Source organism: Buteo buteo, chromosome 6 (assembly GCF_964188355.1).
Source record: "Buteo buteo chromosome 6, bButBut1.hap1.1, whole genome shotgun sequence".
Classification (NCBI taxonomy): domain Eukaryota; kingdom Metazoa; phylum Chordata; class Aves; order Accipitriformes; family Accipitridae; genus Buteo; species Buteo buteo.
The window spans coordinates 10016032-10030723 of record NC_134176.1 but is presented as its reverse complement, the minus strand read 5'-3'; the positions used below and the strand labels follow the sequence as shown (position 1 = coordinate 10030723).

At 46.4% G+C, this 14692-nt stretch overlaps 1 protein-coding gene across 3 annotated transcripts in view; it reads right to left on the bottom strand.

The window, feature by feature from the left end:
• GPR132 (G protein-coupled receptor 132) overlaps positions 1-14692 on the bottom strand; it is an 87237-nt gene that overhangs the window by 47582 nt on the left and 24963 nt on the right. Inside the window, exon 2 of one of the 3 annotated variants that reach the window (XR_012650650.1) lies at positions 1118-1377. The exons of 1 other annotated variant lie outside the window; for it this stretch is intronic. The gene's annotated coding sequence lies outside the window, so the exon portion shown is untranslated. Of the gene's footprint in view, positions 1-1117; positions 1378-6097; positions 6443-14692 lie in introns of those variants that run through there. One more of the 3 variants, XR_012650649.1, reaches the window with a different exon arrangement.

The window sequence follows — 14692 nt, the reverse complement described above, 5'->3', positions numbered from 1 at the left end:
AGAAACATCAGGCATTGGGGAGGGTGGGGAAGACTTTTGTGCTTCAAATAGGTCTTCACAAAAGGGCTAAAAAAAATCCCACAGAACACCCAAGATAACATTGTCGTCTGTAATATTAGTAATGCACCCAAAATGGAAAACATTCTTGTTGTGAAACTCTCAGGGTGCTGTTTTGTTTGCTCCTTATTAAGAGTTAATAAACAAAACTGTTTGGGTTAATTTTGTCATGTGTACTGTGAGTTGCTAAGTAACATGGCTCCACTCTGCCTGAAGTCTGTGTAGTTAGACAACTGAGAGAGGCATTAAAGTGCTATAAAATAAATGGGATGGATCACGTTATAGTATACCAGACCCTGACTTGGCATTTGGAGCATGGATTTTTTTTCCCCTTTCTTTGTTTTAGGTGTAGAAAAACTAGAGATACAGAGTCTACCTGACGTACAAAGGGCAAAGAGCAGGTTATGCTTTTGGCAGGTGGGCTGTTCTACAGGTCTCGCTGGGAGATGATGCCTGCAGATCTCTGCCCGTTGCTAAAACCGTTGCTGGGCTGGGGGTGATCTGCAGCAGGAGGGCAGACACCAAGGGCCAAGGAGGACAGTGAGGAAATTGTCTTGGTAGTCACAAGATCTGGGAGGTTTTTGCCCAAGATTTTTGATCAGCAACAAGCAGAGGGCTTGATGTCTCTAGAAGGTCCTACCTGGTGGCTCATCATAGCAGGGAAGGCACACCACAGGCTGTGTACGTCCGTGGTGCTACAGGGGCTACAGTCCTTCTGGATTTCCCTGCTGCTTTCCAAAGAAAAGCCTCTCTGGGATGGATTTTAGTCCCTAGCAGGGCCAGACAGGCTGGGTTGGACACAGTTTCAGGAGCAGAGCTGGGAGAAGGGAAAAGCTGGATTAAATGGTGACGATGCGAGATGATCAGAGCAGAAACCTGTCTGACTTTGGGGGATGGGGGAAAGGCAGTGATTTTGCTGCAGCTTTCAGACAAACGGATTTATCTTTAAGATGGTAACTATCACTGTCATATGAATGTAAATTGAGAACTACTTTCTGCAGACAAGTAAAAAAAAAGGTACTGTGTGTAAGGTCTAATTTCATACTGAAAGGAACTAGCAGAGAATAAGACACTATTTTAATAGCAATAGAGATGGAGCACATTGCTGGGCTGGGAATTACCAGGGAACACAAAGGTTTTATCAGATCTCTTTAGTTTAGTTTGCAGGCATTGTTCAGTTTTTGAAGAAATCCTGATTTGGATATGAGAATTTCAATCTTTCAAAGGGGTGTTAGCAGCAGCGGAGTTTGTCTCTGCCTTAGTCTCCTCCTCAGACAGGTTGCTCTCAAGAAAGAGGCATCTGTGTTTAGGCTGAAGATCCTAAAGGAAGAATCACATACATGTTGCTTAGGACCATTTCTATTCCAGGACTGGAATTGCAGTCTGAATAAAGCATATCATTCTAGAAAAGTCTTACATTGGTCCATTTGTACAGTGAGCTACAAGCTTTCAGGGTATGTTACAGCTTTTAGAGTTATTATTTTGTTGCAGAGAGTAGTGTTTTCAGGATACAGTTTTTCAAATGTGAAATTTCACCTTGAATTCAGTGACTTTAAATAGTATCAATTATGCTGCAAATCAAGCAGGGGTAAGGGGAGAGGGGAGAGAAACAAAATCCAGAAATACAAATCAGTCAAGACAGATGCTGGAGGAATGTGAGCAGTGCAAATTTCAAACTTTCAGGGTGTCGTGGTTTAACCCCAGGCGGCAACTAAGCACCACACAGCCGCTCGCTCATTCCCCCCACCCAGTGGGATGGGGGAGAGAATTGAAAAAAAGTAAAACTCTTGGGTTGAGATAAAGACAGTTTAATAGGACAGAAAGAAAGATGATGATGATGATAATAATAATAATAACAACAACGATAATAATAATAGTGATAGAATTGGCATATACAAAACAAGTGATGCACAATGCAATTGCTCACCACTAGCCCACTGATGCCCAGTTAGTTCCCAAGCAGTGATCCACCCCCCCCAAACCAACTCCTCCCAGTTTATATACTGGGCATGACATCACATGGTATGGGATATTCCTTTGGACAGTTCGGGTCAGCTGCCCTGGCTGCGTCCCCTCCTAACTTCTCGTCCTCCTCCAGCCTTCTTGCTGGCTGGGCATCAGAAGCTGTAAAATCCTTGACTTTAGACTGAACATTACTTAGCAACAACTGAAAATATCAGTGTGCTAACAACATTATTCTCATATTAAATCCAAAACATTACACTATACCAGCTAGTAGAAAGAAAATTAACTCTACCCAGCTGAAACCAGGGCACAAGTCTTCCCATATTTCTCAGGGCTAAACTAGTACTTGTCAGTATGAAAAAAACCCACCCCAAAACTCCAAAACTTTCTGGTTTTTGATGAAGTGTGGGTGGTAACTCATGGGTTTAGGAATCACATGACCTCTTCCAGAACATACTAAAGCTATTTCCTTCCAGTAGCCGGCCAGACATCCTCCAAGCACCTGCAGACAAGACAATAGAGAGCTCCTAGCACCATCTGGGGTTATGGTTAAAAGCACCAGGTTGGCACTTCCCAAGATCTTACCAGGAATGCTGGATAAAGGATAATGCTAGAATGCTAATTAAAGGATACATGGAGTTCATTTATGGCTTCTGCAAGCAGAAGTTGGGCAGGATGCATTTCATACAGCTTACGTGTAGAACAGATATAGATCATGCATATGCCGTCTTTTTTATTTTGCCTGCAGTGCCTGACATAGTACTGTCTGACAATGAATCATACAGATTCAAACAGTTCAGCGTGCCGCAGATTTAAACATGTAAGTGCCATTTCCTATTGTCCCCAGTCCAAGGGGTTGGTAGAACATCATGTTAAAATAATAGGGCTGCTATTAATAAAGCCAGCGGAGTCTGTATTCAGCACTGCTACATGACAAAACACATCCATGAGGCAGAGGTTCTCGTCTGCTGACACAGACAGCTAAACCCAGCCGTGCTGGAGCTGCTAACATGCTTTTCAGTCTCACTGGAGACCCTGTAGAAATACTGAGACGATTAAGACAAGACAGAACAGTACGACTAATGCAAACCAGGAGCTGACACCGCTTCTTAGAAATGCCGCTGTGTGCGTTTCTGCTGGTGGAAGGCAGGCTAAATCACTGGCACTTCGGTGACTGGTCACCTTCTTTTTATGAAGTTTGCTGTGCCAGATGGATGCCTGCTCCAGGGACTACATAGACACCTTCAGATCTCAGGAGGAGAGGAGATGGGGGACACCTATTTGAACAGGTATATCTTGGCAAAGGAGCAACCACAGCAGGTTGATACAGTGGGGTGTCAGGGCATGGACAGCAGACCTGCCATCTCCCGACAGGAGGAGGAAGTGTGAGTGACAAAATGCAGTGCAGCCAAAGGATTATTTGAATGCTTTTAGTCAGCCGAAGGTTTCAGGTGGATTATAGATACTTGTGATTGCACATTGTATATTTTAAAATTAATTCTATTCTGACCTGGGAGGGAACTTCCCCAGACAGACCGTTAGCTATGTGAGTGATAAGCACTTGCTGGACCAGCCAGCAGGAACTGCAAATAAAGCCTTGGTGAGAACCTGAGGCCCCAATTCGTTTCCCCTGGCTGTGAGGACTTAACTGAAGTGCCTAATCACCATGGCTTCCTTCAAAGAGAGGTACTGGGAGACACCTAATCCCCACCTGAGTTGTACTGCCTCTTTCTGAGCTGCCTTTTGGTGCTTAGCATTGCAGGGAATGAATACAGGACTGAGCAGCACCTGAGCTCACACCAGGAAGGTTCCTCTCCTCCTCCTCTGGGAATGCAGTCTCTTTCTTGGCAGTTGTCTTCTGCCACTTTTCTACCCATCCTTACTTTCACTGCATCCTAACCTTGCTCTTTGCTGGAACTCCTTGACACTCAATCTCCCTCCCAAAATGCTGACTCAGGAATGCTAACACCGAGCCTTTGAAACCCTGATATTTCAAAATTAGTTTTTCCCTCCCCACCCATCACAGAGAAAGTCAGCATCTGCCAAGTCCCTCTGATTATTTGCTTTCCAAGAAAGATAAGCAATCTGCTGGTCTGCTTGTCCGTCCTGTCCTCATCTTTGCTTCCCAGTGCAGATGGAGGCATCCGTCTGGTGCAGATAGGTCACATAGGCACAAGCCCATTTGAATTAGGACTCAAATGATACTTTAAAAGTGACATGCAGGCCTCTCAAGGGTCCTTCTGAGACCAACTGAATTTCAATTCATTGAGAGAGAAGTTTCTTTCTGAGCAAACAAGAGAGAATTGAATGGGGCTGTGCTCTGCTACATGGCGCTGAGGTTGATATGGCAACAAAGGTTCTAAAAATGATGAAACGCAAATTATATTCTCCTGCTATATAAATAGCTGTGTCAAGTTGTTATGGAAACTGTCAAGTAAACTGGGTTAAGAAGGGCTACTTTTTCTGCTCTCTTTTGCCAAAGTTTTCTGAAACAGTTTGTACCAGCACAGTACAAGAACGAGGACCTATGAAAACTGGGCGATGCATTTATCAGCGTCTCTACAAATGAGGTGGGATGGCATCACAGCCTCTGTCCTCTTGAAAGGCTGGGACTTCGAATGAAGTGCTGTACCTGCTCTGTTCCCACGATATACTGGTGCAAGTCATGACATGGTATCACCAGAATCCCCTCCTGGAGACCTGGGGCATGATGCTCTGTGGAGACACTGTTGTGTGGGTAGATTTTTTTTTTTCTTAAGGCTCAGAGCAAACACTCAGGTGGTGAATGCCAGGTGGAACTGCAGTCACAGCTGTGCATACACTAAAGCATTTTTGGGGTAGGCAGGTGGAAGAATCTTCCATCAAGATTAAAAGCGTGATTCAGTTGGGTTTGAAACCAATGTACCAGCTGTGAATCGGAGGGGGCATCATGTATCCTTTGATGGGAATATAAAAAAGGTGAAAATCAAAGCAAAAATGTTGAATTGCACCTTGGGCACCAATCTTTTGTCTTAAAGATATTCCAAGAGTAGATAGACCCAAAACATTCAAATCCTCTCTGAAGGATCCTTCTATTCTTCAGCTGAGAGATTGCTTTGACATCTTGTTTTCAACCCCAGTCCCTTTTGTGAGATGCACAAAGGCATCACTTAAATTAACGTCTCCTTGTGAGATGCCCACTGTGTTGTATTGTCAGACGGGTGATTTTGAGATAATGCACTTGTTCTTGATTCATTTTAGGTCCTTAGGAATTTTCCAGTAATGAAATGCAACTTGATCTTTTTGAAAGATACCAGGCAGGTAAATTAACCGCTCACCCTATTAATGCTGTCCTGGTATTGTCACTGCATCTGTCCAAGAACATAATTCAAGCAATATAACTGTTTATGGAATGCACAGCCTTCTTATCTTTGTTTCCACCAATACAGTTATCTGGCACCTATCCCTCTCAACACAATCAAGATTAGAGTCAGAGGGAATGAGGTTGTTGAAAGGTTTTCCTTTCATATTTCCAAAGACATGATAGCAAAGAGAATTTTAAAAGGGTATTACTGTGTTGATGTACAGTGGGTATTCAATCCCTATAAAAAGCTCTCTGTCATACATTCAGTTCACCTTTCCAGAGATTAGCAGTCAGCATGCAGAGTTATGCCACAAGGGGTTAGTGGAATGTACTTTGTTCCTGTGTATAAATAGCTAGCTTTTAATAATGAGCATTCAAAAGTATGCAGAAGTGAACAGGATGTTAAGACTGAGAAATCCTTTTCCTTTGGAGCTGTGCAAAAAAAAAAATAAAAAATTCACACATACAGAGGAAAGAAAGTAAAACACAGTGAGTTGGCTTGGTGCCAGCACTACAAAAAGGGGCAAAAAAAGGACAAGAAAAGTTCCCCTTTCTCTCTGGGACCAAATTTTGCCTTTATCCCTTCAGCAAAGAAAAACTGCCGTTTGCTTGGCAAAAGAACAGTATGTATGCACAATGGGGAAAGGCTGCGACTCAGGGGTCAAACAGTAAAAACTGTGCCCTGCAAATCATTTTGAAAGCTGAATAAGTTGCACCATGCTCATGCTGGGATGGAGCTCCCATGGAGAAGGACCTGACCTGAAGAGGACAGTACTGCAGGGTGGGTCAGGGGAGGGAGAGGACTCCTCCAGCTTCTTGGTGCTTGCTTGTGAAACAAGAGATAATTGTTCATGTCACGCTTCACTACAATGTGGCAGGCAGGGGAAACCACAGTCAGGGGCAAGGAGCACACTCTAGCAGTCCAGATGAGAGGTGCAAGCATGGTGGTCAGTCCTTCTGCACCCCAGGTGTCCATCTGTCTTGGCCATTTCAATTGTGAAGTCCTCAGATGATGGACCATTTCTCCCTGTGGGCCTGGCACAATAGGAGCATGTTTCTGGTAGTGATCTCTGAGTCCTATATTGTATAAAAATATGAATAAGTGATGAAAAGTGATAAGGAAGAGGAACAGATTCTGTGGAGATGGGCAGCAGTAAAAAGGCCTGAGATAGATTAGTAAAGCAAATATTTGTACCAAGTGGCAAACCTTTCAGAAGGAAGAAGGAGAGGATAAAACAGCAGAACAAATCAAGCACACAACTGAGAGAAGGAAAGGTTCCTGGTAAATGGCTCCCAGCCAAGAAGATGTTCAGGGAAAGAAAGGGAAAGAGCGACATCCAGTCATGGGGGCAGCAGTGCTTCGACATGCGTTTTGTATGACAGAATTGGGGATCTAAAGAAATCCACAGAGGAAGTATCACCCTCTTCATTTGCTGGAAAATGCAATGTCTGTTCTCCTTAGATGGCTACGGCCCTGGCAGGGAGCAGGGGAACTAACTGTCCTATCTGCACCACGTCTGAGAGGTTTATGGTCCCCCAGAAGGGATGTGAGAGGCTGGTGGATGTGCCCCTGCCTCCTGGAGCAGGGTTCCTTTGCTTGAAAGCATCTGCTGGCTTGTGCACAACAGGTTTGTGGGACAGGAGCAGACCCATGGCAAAGGGCCCACATGAAACAGGGTATCGATTTTTCTTGCCTTTCTGCTGATTTGGTAAAGGGGCTAGGACAGTACTGGATCCAACCCTTTTTTTGAAGGCATGAATATGTCTTAGCTACTCTATGACTTCATATTCATCTACCTTCCTTTTCTAGGCTGAGCTCCATGAGGGATTGTGGGTGCAGGTATGAGAAACGCTGGTATTTTAGGATTTGTAATATGATTTTAGTATGGGAACTGGCAGAAAGGAGCTGGACGGTCTTATGCTCCTGAGACCTGATGAACTAAGACTGACTCTACGGAGCTTTGGACTGGGGATCTGCTTTCAGGGGTAAGCCATGCTCATTGTAGGAAGTACCTGCAGGATTATGTCCAAAAGATGTGCACTTAGAAACTCTGTATACCAAGGTTACAAGTTTCTGTTCTGAAGGAGTCTCACAGCCTGAGATTTATTCCTGACTATAAAAATGGGGAAGACTGTTCAAATTGGTGACATACCTCCCAATGAGGACAACTAAGTGCAAAGCAGAAGCAGAACTAGTGAATTGAACTGAAGATTCACATTTCCTGTGTTTTTTCAGGTCATTTTAAGGGAGACCTTAATAGAAGAGGAACTTGGTGACAACTCCTCAGAAATCGTATAGCTCTTAAGCAGCTCCTGGGGAAAAGAAACAAACAAAACACCCCCTGCATCTCAGGGCACTGTGCAGTGATTTTCCAGTCCTTTCCAATTGCCTCACATTGCGTGGGCTGTGCAGTGATTGGGAGCTCTTACATTTTAATGCCAAGTTTCAGAAAGATCTTTCTCGATGTCTACTCCACCTTTGTTTCCTCTTTTCTTTGCGGTTTGGGTCCACCCAGACTCAGAAGCCAAAGAAAAGTGGATGGGCTGATTCACTACACTTTGCACTTGAACGACTTCAGACATTTTTCATTCATTCCAATCCTCCTTGGAGGCATTCATAACATTTTTGCTATTTTTTTCCACAGCCTTACATGTATATACATTGCACTATCAGATAGGGCAATAATAAGCATTAAAGAAGGAGTGTGCTTGTTCATGTCTTCTAGGTGATGTAAGACAGAAATGTAGCCCTCAGCTCAGCTCTCTGCAGCTCTGCAGCCACTCAGATGCTGCTCACGGCAACACCTCTCCTGCTCGCTGAGCTCTATCCATTTCTTAATTTCATGTTCTTCCTGGTACCATTGTTTCTCCCTGAGATCAGGATGCATGTCCCAATTTCCTGCTGCTTTTATTCCCATTCAGCCTGTCTCATTTTAACATTTTATTTCTGAACTGAAGCCATTATCGGGTATGTTCTCAAGCATGCTTTGTGGTCATCCCTGGAAATGTGGTCTGCTACCCCATAAACCTAGGGAAAGTCGGCCCTGCAGAGCAGACCTTGCTGTTTTGTTGCTTTGTGGGAGCTAAAAATTCCTTGTCAAGTCCTCCCAGGGGATACAGTACCTTTCAGAAATCTCCTCCCCTTTTTTCTTTTTCCCAACAGTGGAAATGCTTTACATACTTTGCAGATGTGTAAGGCTGTTACGTAAAGCATCACATGAAGGCAAGGGCTCTTGCAAATAAAAAAACTGCAGGCTAGTTGAAACCAGCCCCCTTATTTCATTTTCCTTAACGAAATGTAAATCTACACCCACACAAACTATGCGTGCTCGGAGCAAAACAGTATTCCACATTCTGCGGTGGGGAGGGAGCCAGCCTCATCAAGGGGCAGCTACCTCACCACGCTCCTTCTCCACTGAGCTCGTGCTTCATTTCCACACCAGATTTGATCAGCCTCGGCATCGACATGGGTGCTGGCAGGGGCACTGGGGTGAGGAAGTGGCTTGCCCGTCCATAACTCATTGGGCAGCCGTCCCTGAGGATCTGCCCACCCCCATGGGCTTTGCAGATGTCGACTGGAAAGCGCTCAGCCTGTTTTGCTTCAAGCAGTCTTTCACGTGTCCAGGCAAACTTCCTGACGGATATGCTAATGCTGACATGGGCACGAGCGCAAGGAACAGGAGAGGGGTGTCTGTCCATGCAGTGTTCATCCTGGACCTTCTCCATTTCAGCAGCCCGGGTCTTGTGCTCTCTTCCCTCCTAGCCCTCACTGGAGTTGTCCCACTTTCATGCTAGCTTGCTTTTCCACCACTCCTGGGTCTGATTTAAATATGGAATAATGATAGTAACCCTACTTTCCACCACCCCCTCGAAAAAAAGAAAAGGCATAGCAAGCAAGGAGCAACACCTCAGTAGGCATCTCAAAATCACTGCCACAAAATCACTGCCAAAGTGACCAAGTCACAGGGCAACCTGAAGGATGAGACGTTTCTCAATCTGGTATCCTAGGAAACTGTTTAACATGACTAGCTTCAATCAAATTAATTGTCTATTATTCAATTAAAAATAAGGAAGTAAAGAGACAAAACCTTATTTAATTTCTTTCTGTCATCAGCCTATGTAATCTGCAGTTTAATGAACCTGATGGGTTGTCTTCACATGAATAAAGAATTTTTCCTCAGGCCACCTACTCCAGTCATCACTGGGGGATGGGGAAATCTCAGCTCCATTTACAAAGGAGAAGTCCAAAGGTGCGCTCTGCAGATGGGACAGAACAATTCCCCATTGCTATTAAAGTGCCTTAACTGGAAAGAGCACATTTGGGCTTGCAGAGGGACAACATACCCCATTTTCTAAGAGCAATGACTTCCTTTTCTGACACATATTTTTGTGACAATTTATTTCCCCTTGTCTTCCCAGAGGTGATCTGTTCTATATGCAGTTGTCTCATAATTCACTGTCAGGTCCCAGGAACTGCACTGTGGACAAAGACACATGCTTGTGAAGAAATCCTTCCGCTGAGCACCGACGCATTGGCTCAAATCTGGTCTCCAGGACAACTGCACAGAAACCCTGAGCCTCGTGCTTTGCGGAGAGCCTGGAAGAGGAGTGCAGGCTGCCTGCAAGCTGCTTCTCTGCTTCTCCCACCTCTGGACACCAACTCAAGGCCAGGCTTAGCTTCCCTGAAATTATACTCCTTGAGGCAGTATTGGAAAGCCTCATCTGCGTGGTTTTGCAGCATGTAATCACCAGCCAGGTCCCTTTCTCCAGCGGAGTTAAAGAACGTAGTTTAAACTGCTTCTCCATGTTTCCTGCACCTACACACAATGTTTCTAGTCCAGCTGGAGAAAATGAAGTTCAACAAACGGTCAGTTAAATTAGGCTTGAAAAGGTACAGCCAGCGGGAACAGGAAAGATAAGGAAAGGCTTTAGTGGAGATGGTATACCAGGGAATCCCAGGTAATTCAGATGCTGATGGAGCTGGTGGAGGCTACTGCAGTATTCCTACCCTACTACAGTACAGAAATAGGTGCCAAGGGTCACCAGTTCTGTAAGTCTCTCCTCCATTTTGGCCTCACTTCTGAGTCTAACCTCCACTTCTGCATGTTCAATGAATGTGCACACACACACCTCATTACATACTTGGTGTGCGTGCCATTTCCCCATGCTTGTAACCCCCTCTCAGTCATATGGACCATCCTGCAGCAGGCACTCTAGTTTGTGGAGGCTGTTGGGCCAAAGCAGTGATCCTAAATCCTTCACGATGCTAAAGTGAAGCTGCAGCATTAAGAGACTCCCTGACGTGACAGCCCCAGCCTTCATGGGGATCCAGGCTCTCTTCTACCTTCGTTAGCCTTAACGATGTTACTGCTCAGCTGCAGCTAGTGTGACACTGGCTCCTTTGTGCGACTGTCAGGCTTTTGTGCATCAGCCAAAACGCAATGCTAAACCGATCAGGATAATAAGCAGCTGACCGCTAACATGCTGTTTCCGAAAGGGGGGTTGTATACTACTGCACAGGTTTTTGGAAGTGTCTGTTTGTGGCTGGGGTAAGTCAGAGGCAAGGTGGGCTCATCCTGGGGGCAGGCGTCCTGGTCTGCTGGCCGTACAGCACTGGATACTGGGCTCTGTGAGCACTTGATGGAGAAGCCCCACTTGCCAGCCGGCAGCTTTATACTGGTGGATGGTGAGAGCCGGTCACTGCAGTACTTGCGCCTCCTCCACCTTCACCATCCCCGGCTCCAACCCTGCCTGGCGCAAGCAGCGAGAACCAACGTTTTTGGTGGGATGTTGTGGAAAGGGGAAGCAGGAGCTGTGGTGACTCAGAGACTCCCTTTTCCCAGGCAAGATGTTCTGGTGGGATTTGAAAGCTCCTTTCCCTTGGCAGAAGTCTCCTCCGCCACTGCGGCTCCCAGAAGGGTGGGTCCCGGAGCCTGGGAAGCGCTTCCGCTCGGACCTTCAGGATGAGCCTGGCCTGACGCAGTTAGAGCTGTAGGAGGGACCGGGCTTTTCTTGTCCCTCACCCCAAAATAAAACAGAAATGAGGCAAAACAAAAAAAAAAATAAATGGGGGCGTGGAGGGGTTGCTTGTGAGTCCAGGCTCTAAGTCGGAGGAGAGAGGCCAGAGGATTCCCCGTGAAGCAATCAGAAGTTAAGGGAGCAGATGATAAACTGGCCAATATTCCTTTAAGTCAGCGTCTAGCTTTGCCCTGCTGCCCAGCCAGCTCTCTGGCATTTGAAGCGCTGTGCAAATAAAGATAACGTGACATGACATCCTGTTAGGAAGCTCGCTAATTGGTCGAGGAGCAATCAGGATGAAGCACAGCGAGTGGATTTTGGCGTTGGAAACGCCACCAGTGAAGGCGGCGGGCGCCGCGGGTGGGGGGCACCTCCCCGCGCCCAGGGTGCGGGGTCTGTAGCGTCCGCTGCTGGGGTGGACGCGTCCCAGCTCCCACCTCAACCTTCCCGGGTGCGTGGTGTGCGGCCGAGGGGAAGCTCGGACGTGCCGCTGGGCTCAGGGTCACTGCAGGAGGTGAAGGGGCACCTTCGGGTGCAGAACAGCCCCAGTTTAGGAGATTCCTGCTGTCCAGGGACAAACCCCCTTCCCTGCAGCCTGTTGTTATGGACGGTGGTGGCAGCGGCGGGGTCTGCGGACTCTTCTGCACATCTGCCACCATGCACAGCGTGTCTTTTGTAAAGCGGTAGGGTCCCGATTCAGAAACAAGGCTATTTTTAAATGGAAATAGGTGTTTAGTCACAAGCTCAGCTCTCTTGGTCTTTTCTGGCAGCTACTCCGAGATGTAACTGGCGGGTTCCTCTGTGCGGTGGTCAACAGAAATTCTGGTTTTAAGTCACACATCTGAGAAACCATCTCCCCAGCTTGTATCCAAAAGGGAAGGCTGGTTAAAGCTATCTGTCAAGAACTGCAGCTCCCAATGCCTTGCGCCCTGGGCAACTCCAGTTATCATACCCAACTCCAACAGCAGCCCTTGGCCGAGCCTAGCCCCTAAATTGCGGCACCCCAAGCAGCAGAGCAGAGCAAGATTTAGGCTGCGCAATGCCAGAGCATTTCTGCTTGTTTCCAGTTTGGTGTGATTGTGACTGTCTCCTCTAGCAATCACCTGACTACTGTAATTTTGGTCTAAAGCACGTGGCTCCAGTTATCTTCTCTGAATTAAGACGTGTTGCAAAATTTAACATTTTTTCTGTACGGCCTAGAAAAGCATATTCTCAAGTGGGTATGACCTGACACCTTCCTGGATACCATGACTACTTGTCTTTTAGTTTGCCCAATGGGAAATGTATATTACCAGTAAGCCAGCATGACATATCAAATTCTGCTCCCTGAGTAGAGCGTATTAAAATGCCATTTTTACATCCCAAATTATATTTCATTATGCAGTCAGTTACAATTTTGACAGTAGCAGTGCACAGAATACATTTAATATGCTAACTAAAACAGACTTTTTTTGCTAATTTGCTGAAAAAATATTATGGTATATCTGGGGCATAATGTTTCTAGAGTGAAGAGAGCAGCAGCATCAGGGATGTAGTCTGTGATCTTTGTTTTGGGTGCTGATTGTAATCGTACACTCTGCTCAAGATGAGGCATTTTACCCAGTATTACTAAAGAACCATCCAATTTTAAGAATTTTTGTGTAATTTTAAGAATTTATACACAACTCTGTAAAAATACTTGCTTATCTATCTAACATGCAGTTGAACTAGATGATCATTGTAGGTCTCTTCCAACTGAACTATTCTATTCTACAAAAACAATTTGAATCAGGAGCCAAGTTGTGCTTCAGGTGCCTCCCAGACTTTTGCTCTTAATACTGCTGTCTAGACCCTGCTGTTATTCAGGACCGCCTACAGCCCTCCCTGAAATGGCTTCCCCGTGTCATCTGTCCCTATGCATTTGTCCACAGTTCGGCCTGAAGGCACCCCAGCAGGAGCTCCTGTGCCCGTTTTGGGTGTCCATCAAGCAGTTCATTCCTTGTGCTATTACCTCTCCCAGCTACCTCCGGCTCCTGGCTTTTAAACAGCATTTAGGTACTGATCAGTGCAGCAGAACAGGTCAAAGATCTGTTTAAAAAGTAGTGTTACATTAATATATGACTGATGGGGATGCTGTGTAGTGTGCAGGGGGTACCAGGCACATGACAAGGCTCTGAGGACACCAAAACCCCAGGCCCCATCTGCCCATGTTCTGCAGAGGAGCCCAGAGGCTCCTTCTCCCCGGACACCAGGGCAGCACCTATTGGCAGCACTGCATTCATTTTGGCTCGTGTCAGGCCAGCAAAGCACGATAAGAGATAATTAGTGATTAAATTGCAACCTTTTATCTTGGTAAATGACAGTTACTTCCTTGTAGGCTACCTACGTTGACAATGAGGGCTAAGGACAAGCTGAACAAATCTGTTTCCTTTGATCCTGAATAAAAACCTGGGAGAAGCTTCCCAGTCCTTAGGCGAGGCAGGATGGCAGACTCCAGCAGCTTTGGTCCCGCAGCCCGTGGGAGCCTCCGGTGAGAAGTTTTGCTGGAAATGGATGCGCACCCCGACCGCCTGCCTGGGTCAGGGCTGCACAGCAGCTGAGGGCAGCAGCTCAACGTGATGCTTCCTCCGCCGTAGGCGACTTCTTTTCATCTCATGGCATCTTTTCCTACAGGCTTTTGCAGCCTCCAGGTAGCTGTGCATGCTACTAATGTCAATCACGCCTTTTTAAATAAATCCGAACGTCCTCTGCAGGAAAGGAGGAGCGCTTGCCTGTACCCCCAGCCTCTTGCAAGGCAGCCACAGGCAGCAATGAGTGCCTGCAGCTGATCCCTGCCGCGGATGACTTGGTGGATCCCCATCAGCCTGGGAGGGGAAGGTGGCACAGGGGAATTAAGGCACCGTGTGGGATGTGTGGGGTGGAGCAAGCATCCTGGGAATTGCCATTGAAGAGTCAGGCTGGCTGCTGTTGCTTGTTAGGCTCTCCTTTGCGATGGATTTGGATTCTACACGAGAGGCCAGCAGGCTGTCTATACAGTGTAAGTAAGGCTTTCAGCAAAACCTACATGGTGGCCCTAAGTTGTTGGCCAGTGCTGGCTTCTGCAGAGCCCTGCATGTCTGTCTTTGGGAATAAAACCAATTCTTATCCTAGCCAAGGGTAGTTTCTGATCTACTTCAGAGCACTCAGACCTTGCCTCAGCAGCATAAAACCCCTCTATTCGCAGTCCTCTTCCTTGCGGATACTACAGAGTGACCCTAAAGCCAAAGACACTTAGGACACAGCCCCACCCAGAAAAATAGGCAGAGACACAAAAATGTGATTCCTTCTATC